Source organism: Rhinopithecus roxellana, chromosome 6 (assembly GCF_007565055.1).
Source record: "Rhinopithecus roxellana isolate Shanxi Qingling chromosome 6, ASM756505v1, whole genome shotgun sequence".
NCBI classification, from domain to species: Eukaryota; Metazoa; Chordata; class Mammalia; order Primates; family Cercopithecidae; genus Rhinopithecus; species Rhinopithecus roxellana.
The window spans coordinates 72,406,014-72,420,465 of NC_044554.1; the positions used below are offsets into that span (position 1 = coordinate 72,406,014).

The 14,452-nt window shown below is 36.5% G+C and overlaps 1 protein-coding gene across 4 annotated transcripts in view; it reads right to left on the reverse strand.

Moving 5' to 3' along the window:
- The window catches only part of CPED1 (cadherin like and PC-esterase domain containing 1), a 324,581-nt gene that overhangs the window by 86,061 nt on the left and 224,068 nt on the right, over window positions 1-14,452 (reverse strand). The gene's annotated exons all lie outside the window — the stretch shown is intronic.

Sequence of the window (14,452 nt, forward strand, 5' to 3'; positions counted from 1 at the left end):
AACAAGGTATGCAGACACTTTGGACCAGAGATGGAAGTCATGCACACAAGACAGCAGAACTGTCTAGCCAGGCCTGGGCTACTCATTCCTATACTGTTACAAGAGAGAAATACTGTTCTATCTTATTTAAATCACTATAATGTAGGACTCTTCATTATACCAGCTTATCCTATAACCTAACTATCTAGAAAGTTGTAGAGGGTAACACTTTAAGAGTGTAGACTGAGGTTAGATGGCCCAAATCTGAGCAAGGCTATGCCACTTACTAGCTGTGTGGTCTTGGGCAAGTTGCTTAGTCTCTTTTTGCCTTAATTTTCTTATCTGTGAAATTGGGAAAATAAGAGTACTATTGTTATTATTATTATTGCCATTACTGTCATTATTATTTTTGAAATAAACTTCCCACTTAATACTTACTCAACTAAAAGTTTATAATTAAAAAATATGTAAGACATATTTTTAAAAACTCGCTGGTGCCTAAGTAAATTAAGATATTTTTAAATTTCACAATAATCCCAGAATCTTAATTTTGTGTTAAATTTCATTAAAAGGAGTGGTGTCAGTTGGCATTCTCCCACACTAACACTTTTTTTGAAGAGATTTGGACTACTTCAAATTATACGTCATATCAAATAAATAATGATATGAAGACAAAGCTTAATTAACACATTTATTAACAACTGTGCTCTAGAACCTTGCTACATCAACAACCAAAGTTTATCTTTGTTAAAAATATGTAACTTCAGACCACAGCTACTGTGCAATCCACGCATCTGGGATGATATTCCCAGATAAAGTATGCAGTTTCCCTGGCCTTGAAGTCTAATTTTCTTAATTTTCTTTACATTTAAATATGTTGTTTTTTAAAATTTATGAAAATAAAATTATATTGCTCATAGACTTCAGTTTCCAGTTGCAATAATAAATGCTTGCTAAACTGTTTATAGTCTCTCATCTAATCCACCTGTCTAATGACTGAGTATAGGGCCTGACTTACAGGTGTTTATTACATGTTTGTTGCATTAACAGATAGAAATGTGAGTCCAACTGACACATGAAACAGAGCCAAAAGGATGGAGCTGGGACACTAGGCTTCTCTGGAATATGCTTTCACTAGCAGAGCTCACCTGTCATAACCATAAATGTATGGCATCGGAACATGGTTGAAAATTAGACACAGAGGGGTAGAAGAAGAAAGGGCCTGGCAGTCTATATGCACACATAATGGCAGAAGAGTAAAGGCTTGCCTTCCACTATTAATGCAAGTTAAGTGTGTGCAACGAAGTGACATAAGAAATATGGTCTGCTGCAAAAATGTATCCCATTACATGTCTTAATATTAAATTATATCTCTCATTGAAGCTTTACTAGTATTTAGAGTTGAATAATTTTTCAAAGATTACTCACTGATCACATGCTATACATCCACAGTTAAGCTCAACGCATGCTAAAAGGAGCTAAATTCTGCCCAGAAATGCTAATGCTTTCAAAACTGAACATTCAGACTACTATGGCATTGTGAGATTAAAAAGTTAATATTCATTTTTAGTTCAAACATATTCTAACAATGTAAAAATTATAAACCTATGAAGCATACTTTTATCTATGACTTGGCAGTCCTTTCTATGTGTAGTCTCACATTTTTATACATGTTTATAATATCTTTAAAATATTCTAAAGAGAGGCCAGGTGCAGTGGTTCACACCTGTAATCCCAACACTTTGGGAGGCCAAGGTGGGTGAATCACTTGGTGTCAGGAGTTCGAGACCAGCCTGGCCAATATGGCAACACCCCATCTCTACTAAAAATACAAAAAAATTAGCCACGCATGGTGGCATGCGCCTGTAATCCCAACTACTCGGGAGGCTAAGGCACGAGAATTGCTTGAACTTGGGAGGTGGAGGTTGCACTAAGCCAAGATTGCACCACTGCACTCTAGCCTGGGTGACAGAGTAAGACTCCGTCTCAAAAAAATTAATAATAATGATAAAATACTCTAAGGAGCAGCCTTAAAGGTCACTATCCTATGATATTTATTAATGACACAGAGAAAAATGAGAATTTACAGTGAAGAAACCCAGCAAACACTACCCTCATCATGTCAGTAAGATAAATACATCGCTTCTGTAGCATTCTTGCCACAAATATATAACTTCATTTAATCAGCAGAAAACAGTACGTAATTCCAAACTGTGAGGCATTCCACAAAATAACTGACCTTCACTCTTCAAAATGTCTAGATCATGAAAGATAAGGAAAGACTGTGGAATCATCACACACTAGAGAAGAGTAAGAGGCATGATAACCAAAAGTAATGTGGGTCCTAAACTGGATCATGGAACAGAAAAATAACATTAATGAAAAAACTAGTGAAATGCAAATAAGGTGTTTGGTTAAGTAAATAAATTGTACCAAGTTTAATAGCTTACGAATTCTAAACGTACCATGGTCATGCAAGATGTTAACATTAGAAGAAACTGGGGAAGAGTATTTGAAAAGTTTCTGTAACTCTAAATTAATATTAAAAATTAAAAGAGGAGCACAATTTGATAGTCATATTTTGGTGCTCTTTTGAAGGTAAAAATGCATTAACAATAGAATAATATTCTAACCTGTAAGAGCACAGTTTTGTGTGAAGTTTCCTACAGCAGAGTAATGGTTCTGTGTAGTCACATCTTACTGGCATCCATGGGTATCCCATTGCATAGATTGTGATCTACAAGCATTTGCTCTTTAAAAATTGTGGAAATTACAGGAGGACAGTCAATAAGCTAAAGAAGAGATAAGGTACACCTAACACTTAAAGAGTGTCTCCTAAAGAGTTGACAAGGAGAAAGGGAAACGCCATTTATAAAGAACTTGGTTATGCCAAGCCCCGGGGTAGGAACTTCAGATGCACTATGGCATTGAATCTTTGCAGCTGTTTGTGGCAGATATTATCATTCTCATTCAGTAGATGAGGAAACAAAGGTTTGGAAAGTTTGGAGGAAGCTTTTCTTGGAGGCACACAGCTTAATAGGTGGAACAAACAGGGTTTGAACCATGGGTTTATCTGACTTCAAATCCATGCTTCATAGACTGAAAAATAAAACAAAATAGAACAAAACACACTGTACTAAGAAACAAAGGTTGTGTTTGTGAAACATTTATGGACCAATTAAATCTTCATCAGGGAAGACTCTTTTGTCATGGCTACAGATGGCATCTTTAAACATAACCAGCTGCGCTTTAAAATGCTTACAGTTGGTCAGAAGTGAGACTAAGCCAGAGTGTACATAAATCAGACCAAATGCATCCCCTCCCCTGGAAAAAAAGCCTTAACCCATCTTTCCACTTCATGCAGGGTCACTCATATAATTTCCACTTTTGGATCATAGTGCATTAGAAAATCACTTATTAACTAAAGATTTAAAATAAATTCCCATGGTAGGCAATGAAAAAAAATTTACATATTTGTGCCTGTCATCAAGGAAAATATTGGACTTAATATGATTTTCAAAATCATCAGTACTCATTTGTCATGTGTTTTTAGTTCTCCAAAGAAGTTTACAGTTTATGACATTCATTCATTTTTTTTTCCAATGGATTCCTTTAACAGACATTTGTTTAACATCTATGTGAGCCTGCCACAGCCCCTGCCCTCATGGAGTTCCAGAAGAGAAAACAGATATGTAAACACATGATTGCTGCAGAAAGTGATAAATGCTGTAATGAAGATTGCTCTGGACACAGTGTTGGCACAAAAGAACATGGTCAGCTCTAGATGCTTTAGTTCAAACTTGAAGTATATTGAAGTTTACCAGGAGGATAGGAGGTTGACAGGCTTTCTAAGCAGAGCAAACAATGGAGACAGGGGAAGTGGGGCCTAAAGCAACTGATCCTCTCCTATACCTCCGCCTGCAAAGCAGTGGGCATCCTTTGTCTCTTAGACTTACTGGACCCTGATTTATAAATTGCAAATTTTTCTTCCTGACTGTGAATGTTAGCTTGCAATTCAGTCCTTAGCCATAAAATACACAAGACAATCTGGAACAGATTGGCAATGGGTTTTGTCTAGTTGCATTTGGGGGCTGTGTAAAGCATATGGTGTCAGTTACAAAACTCTGAAGCAGTTTGTTCAGAACCCAACACAGCCATATCAGTTCAGGCTCTGATATTGTCAGTTAACATCAAGCATGCCCAATAAGGCGTTGACATTTTCCTATGGAAAATATGCTATCATCTTTGTCACGTGATGCAAAATTAGGGGTTGTCCATCTTAATGGAGGAACTTAAGACACCATGGCCCCAGTTATAAAATAAGGTGTACTGAAGAAACGTCAGGATACTAGAGTGTCATTTTAGCTTGTCTTAAATTCCTCCTGGTTTTACTTTAGCTCATTATTTCCTGAACTTGAATGCTGTTGCTGTGATTTGATCATTACTATTAAGCAGTTGTCACAATTCCCTGTGTAGGATAAAATGACTCTTTTATCAAGGCCAAGTCTGGCAAGTCTGTTCTTATAGATCACATATTTCTAAGTCTCCACAGTTTTCACTTTAAAAAGCTGAGGCTGTGACTCTACCCCAGGTTGCCTCTCTCCACTCAGCTGAAGTCACCGGGTTTCCCTCCTCTGTCACATGCTCAGCAGATCTGCCTTCTGCCATTGATTCTCAACAATCCACAGCCCCGTGGTAGTTCAAGCTGATCTCCAGAATATGTCACGTATCTGCATTGGTCCACAGCTGCTCTGGGATCCTGCTGTCCCAATCAGATATGCTTGCCTGGACTAGCAGAACTGAGCTAACACTGCTTTAAAGACAGAGGCCTGGCTTTGTTTTAGAATTTTGTAGTTGTTACTCTGCCCAGATGGAATACTGTGTGGATCTTCTGCTTTATCGTTAAAAGGCCAACTGTGTTTTAAGGCTCCAGTGAATTGGCTAATTTCAGCAGGTCAAAACCAAAATGGATGTAGCATTAGACACTACTGATTCCCAGTGAGTCCTCCTGCCTTGCCCCAGCTGTTCCTTTTAATTGGAAATGTGTATATCACAGAATAGTTTAACAGTTAATGCTACTAATTGGGGGAAAAATACTATCTAGTAAGATAAACTGTTCAATAGGTTGGTCATTATTTTTTATCTTTCCCTATGGTTTTACATAAAGTTTTAAAAGCCTATTTTAATTGTACTCTAAAAGGTTTATGGAAATAAGAATGATATAATAATTCTTAGAAAGGTCTTATATTTCCCAAATTATGCTCCATGAAATACAGTTTTTTTTTTTTGGAAGTTAGTAAAGTTAAGAATGGTGTAGATCAACTAAACTAACTTTTTCTTTATTGTGTGTTTTAATTTTTTTATTTTTGTGGGTACATAGTAGGACACTAATATACAATACTTGTAGGATACATGAGATTTTGATATAGCCAAACAATGTGTAATAATCACATCAGGGTAAACAGGGTATCCATCAATTTGAGTATTCATCATTTCTTTGTGTTAGAAACATTTCAATTGTACTCCCTCAGTTATCTAGAAATATATAATAGATTATTGTTGACTGTAGTCACTCTTGTGCTATCAAATACTAGATCTTATTCATCTATCTAAGTACATTTTTGTATATAGTAACCATCCCCATTTCCCACTCTCCATCCACCCACCCTTCCCAGCGTCTGGTAACCACTATTCTACTCTATCTCCATGAATTCCATTGTTTTAATTTTTAGCTCCTGAGAATGAGTGACAACATGTGAAGTTTGTCTTTCTGTGCCTGGTTTATCTCATTTTGCATAATGTCCTCCATTTCCATCCATGTTGTTGTAAACAACAGGATTCCATTCTTCTTTATGGCTAAATAGTGTTCCATTGTGTATGAGTACTATACTTTCTTTATCCATTCATCTGTTAATGAACACTTAGGTTGATTCCAAATCCTGGCTAAAGTGAATAGTGCTGCAATAAACACGGGAGTGCAGCTATCTCTTCTATATACTAATTTCCTTTCTTTTGGCTATATACTCAGCAGTGAGATTGCTGGATCACATGATAGTTCTACTTTCAGTTTTTGAAGAACCTCCATAGTGTTCTCCATAGTGGTTGCGCTAATTTACATGTCCACCAACAGTGTATAAGGGTTCTCCTTTCTTCACATCCTTGCCTCCCTTTGTTGTTACCTGTCTTTTGGATAAAAGCCATTTTAAGTAGGGTGAGATGATATCTCACTGTAGCTTTGATTTGCATTTCTCTGATGATCAATGATGCTGAGCACCTTTTCATATACCTGTTGGTCATCTGTATGTCTTCTTTTGAAAAATGTCTATTCAGTTATTTTGCCCATTTTGAAAAACTGGATTATTAGATTTTTTTTCTGTTGTTGTTTGCCCATTTTTAAATTGGATGATGAGACTTTTCTCTATTGTTGTTTGGGTTGTTTGTATGGTTTATATGTTCTGGTTATTAACTCCTTATCAAATGGATAGTTTGAAGATATTTTCTCCCATTCTGTGAGTTGTCTCTTCACTTTGATTATTGTTTCCCTTGTTGTGCAGAAGCTTTTAAACTTGATATGACCCCATTTGTCCAGTTTTGTTTTAGTTGTCTGTGCTTTTGGGGAATTACTCAAGAAATCTTTGCCCAGACCTATGTTCTGGAGAGTTTCCTCAAATTTTTTTTTAGTAGTTTCATAGTTTTGAGTCTTAGATTTAAGTCTTTGATTCATGTTGATTTGACTTTTGTGTATAGCGAGAGATAGGGATCTAGTTTTATTTTTCTACATATAGATATCCAGAACTAAACTAACTTTTGGCAAAAAATTTTAAATAGTTGCCTAATTTCACTGTCAGTAGTAAGATGTTCCACAAACAAATTTTTATAGTTCCATAAAGCAGACTATAAAAATATGTGAAACAAGTTGACATTGCTTATATGGAAGCTAATTCAGCCATCTCAGAGAATTTTAATTTCCTGAGGAGACAATTATTTTTGATGACATATCTTTAACTGTCTGTCAAAGAACCCACAGCCAGGAGAATCTATATAACTGAGTCAGCTGTTCCAATGACTACTTATATAAAAACACTGACCTGAGAAATCACGTGAGACCATTTATTCAATGATGGATCGTTAGTGAAAAAATCAAATGTGGCAACAGGGACCAAAAGCAAAAAGAAAATACCACAGAGCTATATGGAAACAATTGTCATCCATTTACTATTTTCTTAAAATTATAAACAAAATAAATATTTTGTGATGACAGACATCTATCTGGCACAACAACAACAACAACAAAAATCACTCCTGGGAATGAATAAGATCTTGAATTAGCTGCAAGCTTTCGTTTTACCATAGGTCACACATTATTCATGTGCTATACTCATGTATTCTGTGAATACATCCATTTCTTTGTTCATGTATAGCAATTTTCCTGCACATCATTGTTCAGGCTGTGAACTATGTTAGTAGATCAATTTTTGAAACAGGATTCCTTTTTGGAAAAATATTAATCATATTTTACATGCTGCATCAGATGCTGCCCCTTGTTGTACCCCTAACCTTGGTCATACACTATGGAGTTCTCCTGTGAAACTCACTGGAATGCAGAACGCTGGAAACCAGAGTCATTGTGACAAGGGTGGCATGGTGACAAGAGAATAGACGGATTTAGATCTAATATTATTAGTAGCACAGTGGTTAAGTGTGGAGCTATTGAGTCAGACTAAATAATTCAAATGATTACCATTCACCCTCTTTGTGACCCCATACAATTCCAACCCATTGTTGCCTCAGTTTCCTCCTCTGTGAAGGGCTGCCTTATAAAATTGTTCAGAGGATTAAATGAAAGGATACATGTAAAGAACCTAGAACCATGCATGACAAATAGTGAGGGCTCAATAAATGTGACCATGATTGGAATTAAATCCTACTCTGTGCCACTAATCACATAGTGTACCTTATACAACATATCTGTGAATTAGACAGCATAAGTTTCATTTAATAGATATTGTGAACAAATGGCAGTTATAGAGCTTGAGGAATTTAGCTGGTATTAGTCAGTACTATGTTTCATATGCATACTATACACATGGTATCCATTACATATGCATATATGTCATATATAAAACAAAATTAAGCTGTACGTTACATACTGCAGCCATTTATTAATTTTTATCCTGATAATATGCCATGGACAAGGTGGGAGGATTTTAATGGTCATGGGGGTGGGGTGGGCTATCTCAACATAATTAGATTTGCATACTTAAAAAATACAAAAGCTGGATGGAAGACAAGTGAGTCTAGAGTTAGGAAAGTGAGTTAGGAGGGTATTATAAACTGTTCAGGGGAAAGGTGATGAAACTCTGCATTAGGTTGGTGGGGAAGGAGCCAGGATACGAGATGTATAAAAGGAAGTTATGAGCACTGAAGGAGAGGGGGAATAATCTAGGATAAGTTGGAAATCTTTGGGTAACTGGCTGGACAAATGAGAAGAGTTTGGGGTTCCAAAAACACACTCATTCCCCTTCTCGACCAAAGAAATTTGTGTTTTCTTTGCTGCAGTGTCATAATGCTTTCATCAGACTTATTGTGCTTTATTGTAATATATTTGGATTTCCCCCAAGACCTCATAAACCTAGACAGTACACGAACAATAGCATCTGTTGAATCAATATAGGTTTTAAGTCACATTGGCCTTGTTCAATATATGATATGTGTTAAGACATATACATTATCAATACTAAATTTCAATTCTCTCCCAGCTTCTTGGCATGTAATGATATCCTTCTTGGAAATAAGAAAACCTGAAATTAGTGCTATTGGAAAGAAGAATCAATAACTCTAAGTGACATATATAAATTAATGAAACACTTCCCTGTGCAATTTTTCTCACTGTGTCACAGGACTGGGATGACCATTTGTCTTGTATTTTTTACTTTAACATATAATGATGTTAACTAGCATTAGTGTTGGTGAGACTGTGGGGAAACAGGCACACTTATATATTGTTTACAGTAATTAGCAGAGCATATTAAAGTTTAAAATTCTCACTTAAATTTTTTTTTAAATTCCACTTCTAGAAATCTTTACTATAGAAATGAGTACAACAATAAAAAGATTTCTATGCAAGATGATGGTCACTGTAACAATATTTATGGTAGCAAAGCATAAGAAAATCTGAATGTATGTCAATAAATGACTAAATGGATAAATACAGTACATTTATATAATGAAAGATTATGTAGTCATTTAAAAGAGGAAGCTAATTTCATATCTCCTAACCTGAAAAAATGTGCAAAATATATTAAATTGGAGAAAAAATAAAGTTGTAGGCCACTGTTATAGTATTGTTTCATTTTTATTTTAAAATACAAATGTATGTGGTATGTATATAAACATATCAGTGTCAGTTTGGACAAAATCTTGAAGAATATACCCTCAACTGTTATATGCTCTTTAACCTCAGAGCATAGAGTGACTGAGTATGATGGGATAGGTGGAGAATAGATGTTCATTAGGTATTTTACATGTTTTTTTTTTAAAGTGGTGGGATTACGAGTAATTTGTTTTTCTTTCTTCAGTGATTCTCAGTTATTTCTTTAGCCATTAAAAAAACGATAAAAACAAATTAGTATGTACTGATCTAGAAAGATATTCATAATATTGTAAGTAAAAAATGTAGGTTACAAACAAAAGTTTGTATTGAATTGTATCATTTCTTGGTAAATATTTATAATAATACAAAGGATAGGTGGATATATACCAAACATATATATATGTCTGGGGCAAGGTTAGAAAGAATATGCAGTGATTTCTTACATACATTTTGTATTATTTGTAATAAAAACAATAAAATATTAAAACAACCATTAATAAAAGGGCATCATACCTGTTTTATATCTTAGAAATGTGCTTTAAAAGTTAATAGATTTTAGTTAAGAAAACTATATTCTAATTAGATTAGTAGCATTTTCCATTATGCAAAATATCCTTCTGTAAAGTGAATTAACTTTTCGTGATATTAATATTCACAATGTCTGGCTGCCCATTTTGGCCTAGTTAATGCTTGCCTTTTGGAGAAATAGAGGTCAAATTTCTTAATTAACTGTCTAAAACTTATTGAGAAATGTCATTATTTTGCCTTCATGAGGATCTCAAGGAAGGCTCTGTGCCCCACTTCTATGCATTTGGTCGCTCTTTTCCTTTCTGAATCAGGAGTATTTATCTTCAGCAGTTGAAACTCTTTGAATGTTGACATAACGTAGATTTCAAGGTGGAAGAAGGGAGGTTACTGATGCCTGTACTTACATAGAGGAAGCAGATTACTACATTTGCCTGCATACAAAAATCCTAAAAAAGCAGCTGGCTACTAGGTGCTTCCCTGTCCATGGAATGAACGTCCTTTCTCATGGACATTAGGACCTACGTTCGGAAAAAAATCAGTTTTTGTCATCCTGTTTAGGGTAATAAATGAATTGGCTGGGTACCCTTCAGCTTTCTACTTGCTTCCAATCCATGTTTTAAGGAGCCTTTTAATTTCTGAGCATTTAAATTACATTAATTACATTTGAACTGAACAGGTTCTTACAGTGTCTTGTGCTTGCAAAATTTTCAAAGGGAGAAAAATGTTAGCTCAAACCTTGTAATCCTAGAGCTGAGTGCAGCTGAGAATTTCAAGAAAAGTCAGCAAAATGAATGGCATACATTGTATTTATTTATTCAAAGTAATATGTAATTACATTCTTCATTTCAGGACTCCTAACAGAACAAATTATCTGTCTTAATGGAAGCTCAGTTTTCAGGAATAGAAAATAAGTAAAAACAATACTGGAAACCTCTGAAAGTGCAAAGAAAAGAAAATACCAAAAGTACCTAAAATAGAGTTTCCTAAATATCAACTGAGGAGTGACTGTGAAATCTTTCAACAGTGTGAAAAGTGAATAAAAGACTCAGAATTACCTATAGGGTGAAAAATATAAGAGGGATGAAATAATTAACTTACTAAAAATGGAAGGAAGTGTTGCTTCATTGACAGATGAGTGGGATGTATAAAGTCTCACATTATAAAAAACGATATAATTTTTCCAGTTCTGATTAATAAAGGACAGCATTTCTAATGCACTCATAAAACATGGAAAGACTTTTCATGTTTGATGACATATATAAATTTAAGAAAAAAAATCTTCAAAATCAATAAAAATTTTAATTACTATGCCTATCAACAGGCTTAATAATATAGTTTTCATAGTATTTAAAATTCATCTGAAATCCTCATCAGCAAAATAAACCTTGCTTTCCAGAGAGATAAGTCTTTTATTTACTTAATAATGGAAAGGGACTGCATCCCAGAAAAGAAAACCAATGTTTTATGGAGGTGGCCTGCAGCACCCACTTGAATCATCAGGATTAGGCACTGACCCTCTTTTGGTTATATTTATCTGACCGTTTTCTGCAGGAAAGGAACATTAATAGCTATATAAAGCTTCAACACATGTTGCACAGAGAGGACTATATAATCCTCTATTATTTCTGCCTGTAAATGACTACATGTCTAGCACTAGCCTGGGGCAGAAGTGGCTGCCAGGAAACTTGACCTGCATCATGGGCTTAATGAAGCTGTAATGTTCTGTTTATAATTCTTTCCACTTTTAACTAGTATTGTATCCAGGGGAAATGAGATAATGTGCCTCTCCTTTTTGGATCACTGGGGCTACTGACCAGTCCTCTCTGAAGGGACAAGGAATACAATGTGGATACTGTTCAGGTTCTGTAACTTGCTCTGCCCATTATTCTGGAGGATCAATTCAGATTTGGGCAGGTAGGGCACCTAATTTTCACCCATAGGAACAAAGTCTGACATATGGCTGCCTGTAGGTGTGTGTGGACTGGTAGACTTGAAATATACTTGTATACAATTTCCTCTGCCTTTTCTATGATGACAATCAGTGAGGCTGGGCCTTTCCAATATTTTTTATTTAGAGATGTTTTCCTTCAGCATCCCTAGCCCTCTTTCTGATCATTTGTCTCATTCAGGGGCTTCTACTTTGTAAAACTATTACGGACTTTTAGACTTCCATTCTGCTCAGTCTCTTCTGGCCACGCCAGCAAGAAAGGAAAGGATATAATTTTTTGTTTTTGTTTTTTTAACCTAACCTGTAATCAAACCAGTGGCCCCCTCTCCAATTTTGGACCAAAGAGTTTAGAATGGAGGCATCATTAAATAGGTGAAAGAGGTTTTTAGAGTAGGTAGTTCTTCTCCTGCAAGGGTTCTGAAATGTGGGGTGTTTGAGGAAATACAGACTTGAGTGGATCTCTCCTTTCTGAGCTCCTCCTCCTCGCCTCCCTGAAAGCAAGGGTTGGGAACCCTCACAGAGTGCAGGTGCAAATGCAGGTGCTCTAGTGGAGAAGTGGGTGTCTTGCCTCTTTTGGCCTTTTGCGTGGACAACCCCAAGACCTAAAGCCAGCCCTACCACGTGACACACAACTGACGAGCAGCTTCCCATCCTTTTTCTTTCTTTATTCTTCTTCTATTCTTCTGCTCCTGAATACCAAAACAAAACATAGCCTCATAATCTGCTCATTTAATACAGTTACCCTTTCCTCCATGACACCTAGTCATAATTCCTCCTGTTATTATACACTTGTTAACAATTCCAGTGGCCCTGTTTCCCTCAGACAGGAAATTCAGAGTTTCCTCAGCACCATGAAGTCAGAAGCAGCACAGAAGGGAAACAGAGGGTGATGGCCTTGCTGCTCAACTACCCTGAGAGTAATTAGTGTCTTAGCTAAGGAAAAGGCCCACAGGGGCAGTTAGGGAGCCACTGTGGATTTTGAGATGGTATAGAATGGTCTGTTGTCAGAGTGGAAGCCATGCTGAGGAGTCTATCTGTTGACAGAAAAGGAAAGGGAAAGATGGTAAGACATGACCAGGAGTCACAAAGATAAAGATTATTTTTTAACATGGGGGTGATTTGTATGTTTGCTGACAGAGAAGAAGGAGGTAGTAGAAAGGATAAGTTCGAAGAATAATTAATTGGTGGACCCAGGCTCCCAGGAGAAAAGCGGTAATAGGTCTGAGGAAAGTGGAGGGATTAGCCTCTGAGAGAAGAGACAGCTCCCTCTTAGATAACGGATCTGTGAAGGTATAGAAGGATTTGGAGATGTAGGTTTATAACAGTTGACTTTGATCTTCTTAACAATCTGTTGAGACTTAGGGCATTGGGATGAAAGCTTGAGGAGAGTGGAAAAGATCTGGAAAGGATGTATCATGTCCTCTGGTGGTGAGACAGGTGTGTCATATTTATTTATCATGGGCTGCGAGTCAGCGGGTCTTAAAATAGGAACAACTGGCTTCAGAAATTAGCAAGAGCCTAAGCCAGAAGGAGGGAATAATTCTAGAAAAAAAGGCACTCGGTGAACCACCACATGTTTTGAAAGCTTACTAGGTCTATAAGGCTTCCTAGAGGCTCTTTGGAAAATGAATCAGAGGACCTGGGTTATAGCATTGACTCAGTTACTTAACATCTTTCCTATTTTGGGCATGATTGTTAATTATTTCCCAATCAGGCTCACCACTTGCAAAATGGGTATCTATTAATTTACTCAACAAATACTTACAGACAGCTCACTACTGCCAGGTGCTGTGTGAGGGATGGCAGGTACAAGAGAAACAGGATTCTCTCTGTTCTCAAGTTTCCATCAGTCTAATGACTTCCAATCTTGCTTCATTTTATGGGAGGGTCAACTGAGATAATAAGTCAGAATGTGTTTTTAAAATTCTGGAGCCCAACTGTTGAAAAAACCTATAGGAAAGTAATTTTTTTCTTGAAACAACTGTCTTGTTGTGATCATGACCTAATGGTGATCACAATTTCTAGATAGAAGACTACCTCCAAATGATGCCCACCCACTTTAAGCTCTCCCAGGCTTAAAGCCTCTTACAGCAGCCGTTGTCTCCCATGGGAAGCAGGGAGTGCAGCTTTTACACTGCACTGATGCTATCCTCGCCACTTCTTCCTGTCTCCAATGACTGGTTGCCCTATTCCTGTGGCTGACTCCTCTGATGAAGACAGCACTAATTCCAGCAGAGGCACAACACAGAGCTGTCCCAGCAGCCAAGTGTAAACCAGCAGAGTTCTTTGATCTTCAGCCTGGTGCATTCTTTGGGTGGCCAAAACTTTGGAAGGACAAGCTGAAAGAGTATGTCTGGTGTTTGGAAGCCAGGTCAGAGGTAATGTTCTGGAGATGTTTGCTGAGAGTAGAATTAAGAAAATTGCCTTTTCTTTTTGATGTCTAAGTCTAGAACAGGAAAAATTATTCTCTGAAATGTATCCAGAAGTTCTGGGAATGGTCTCTCACTACAATTATGGCTGCAAGATTAATTTTGCTATACTATACCCAACTTTCATTAGCATACTCAATTTTGTTCCATATTTCTGTTTTATCTAACATTTAAAAATTCCCATCAGTGGTGGAA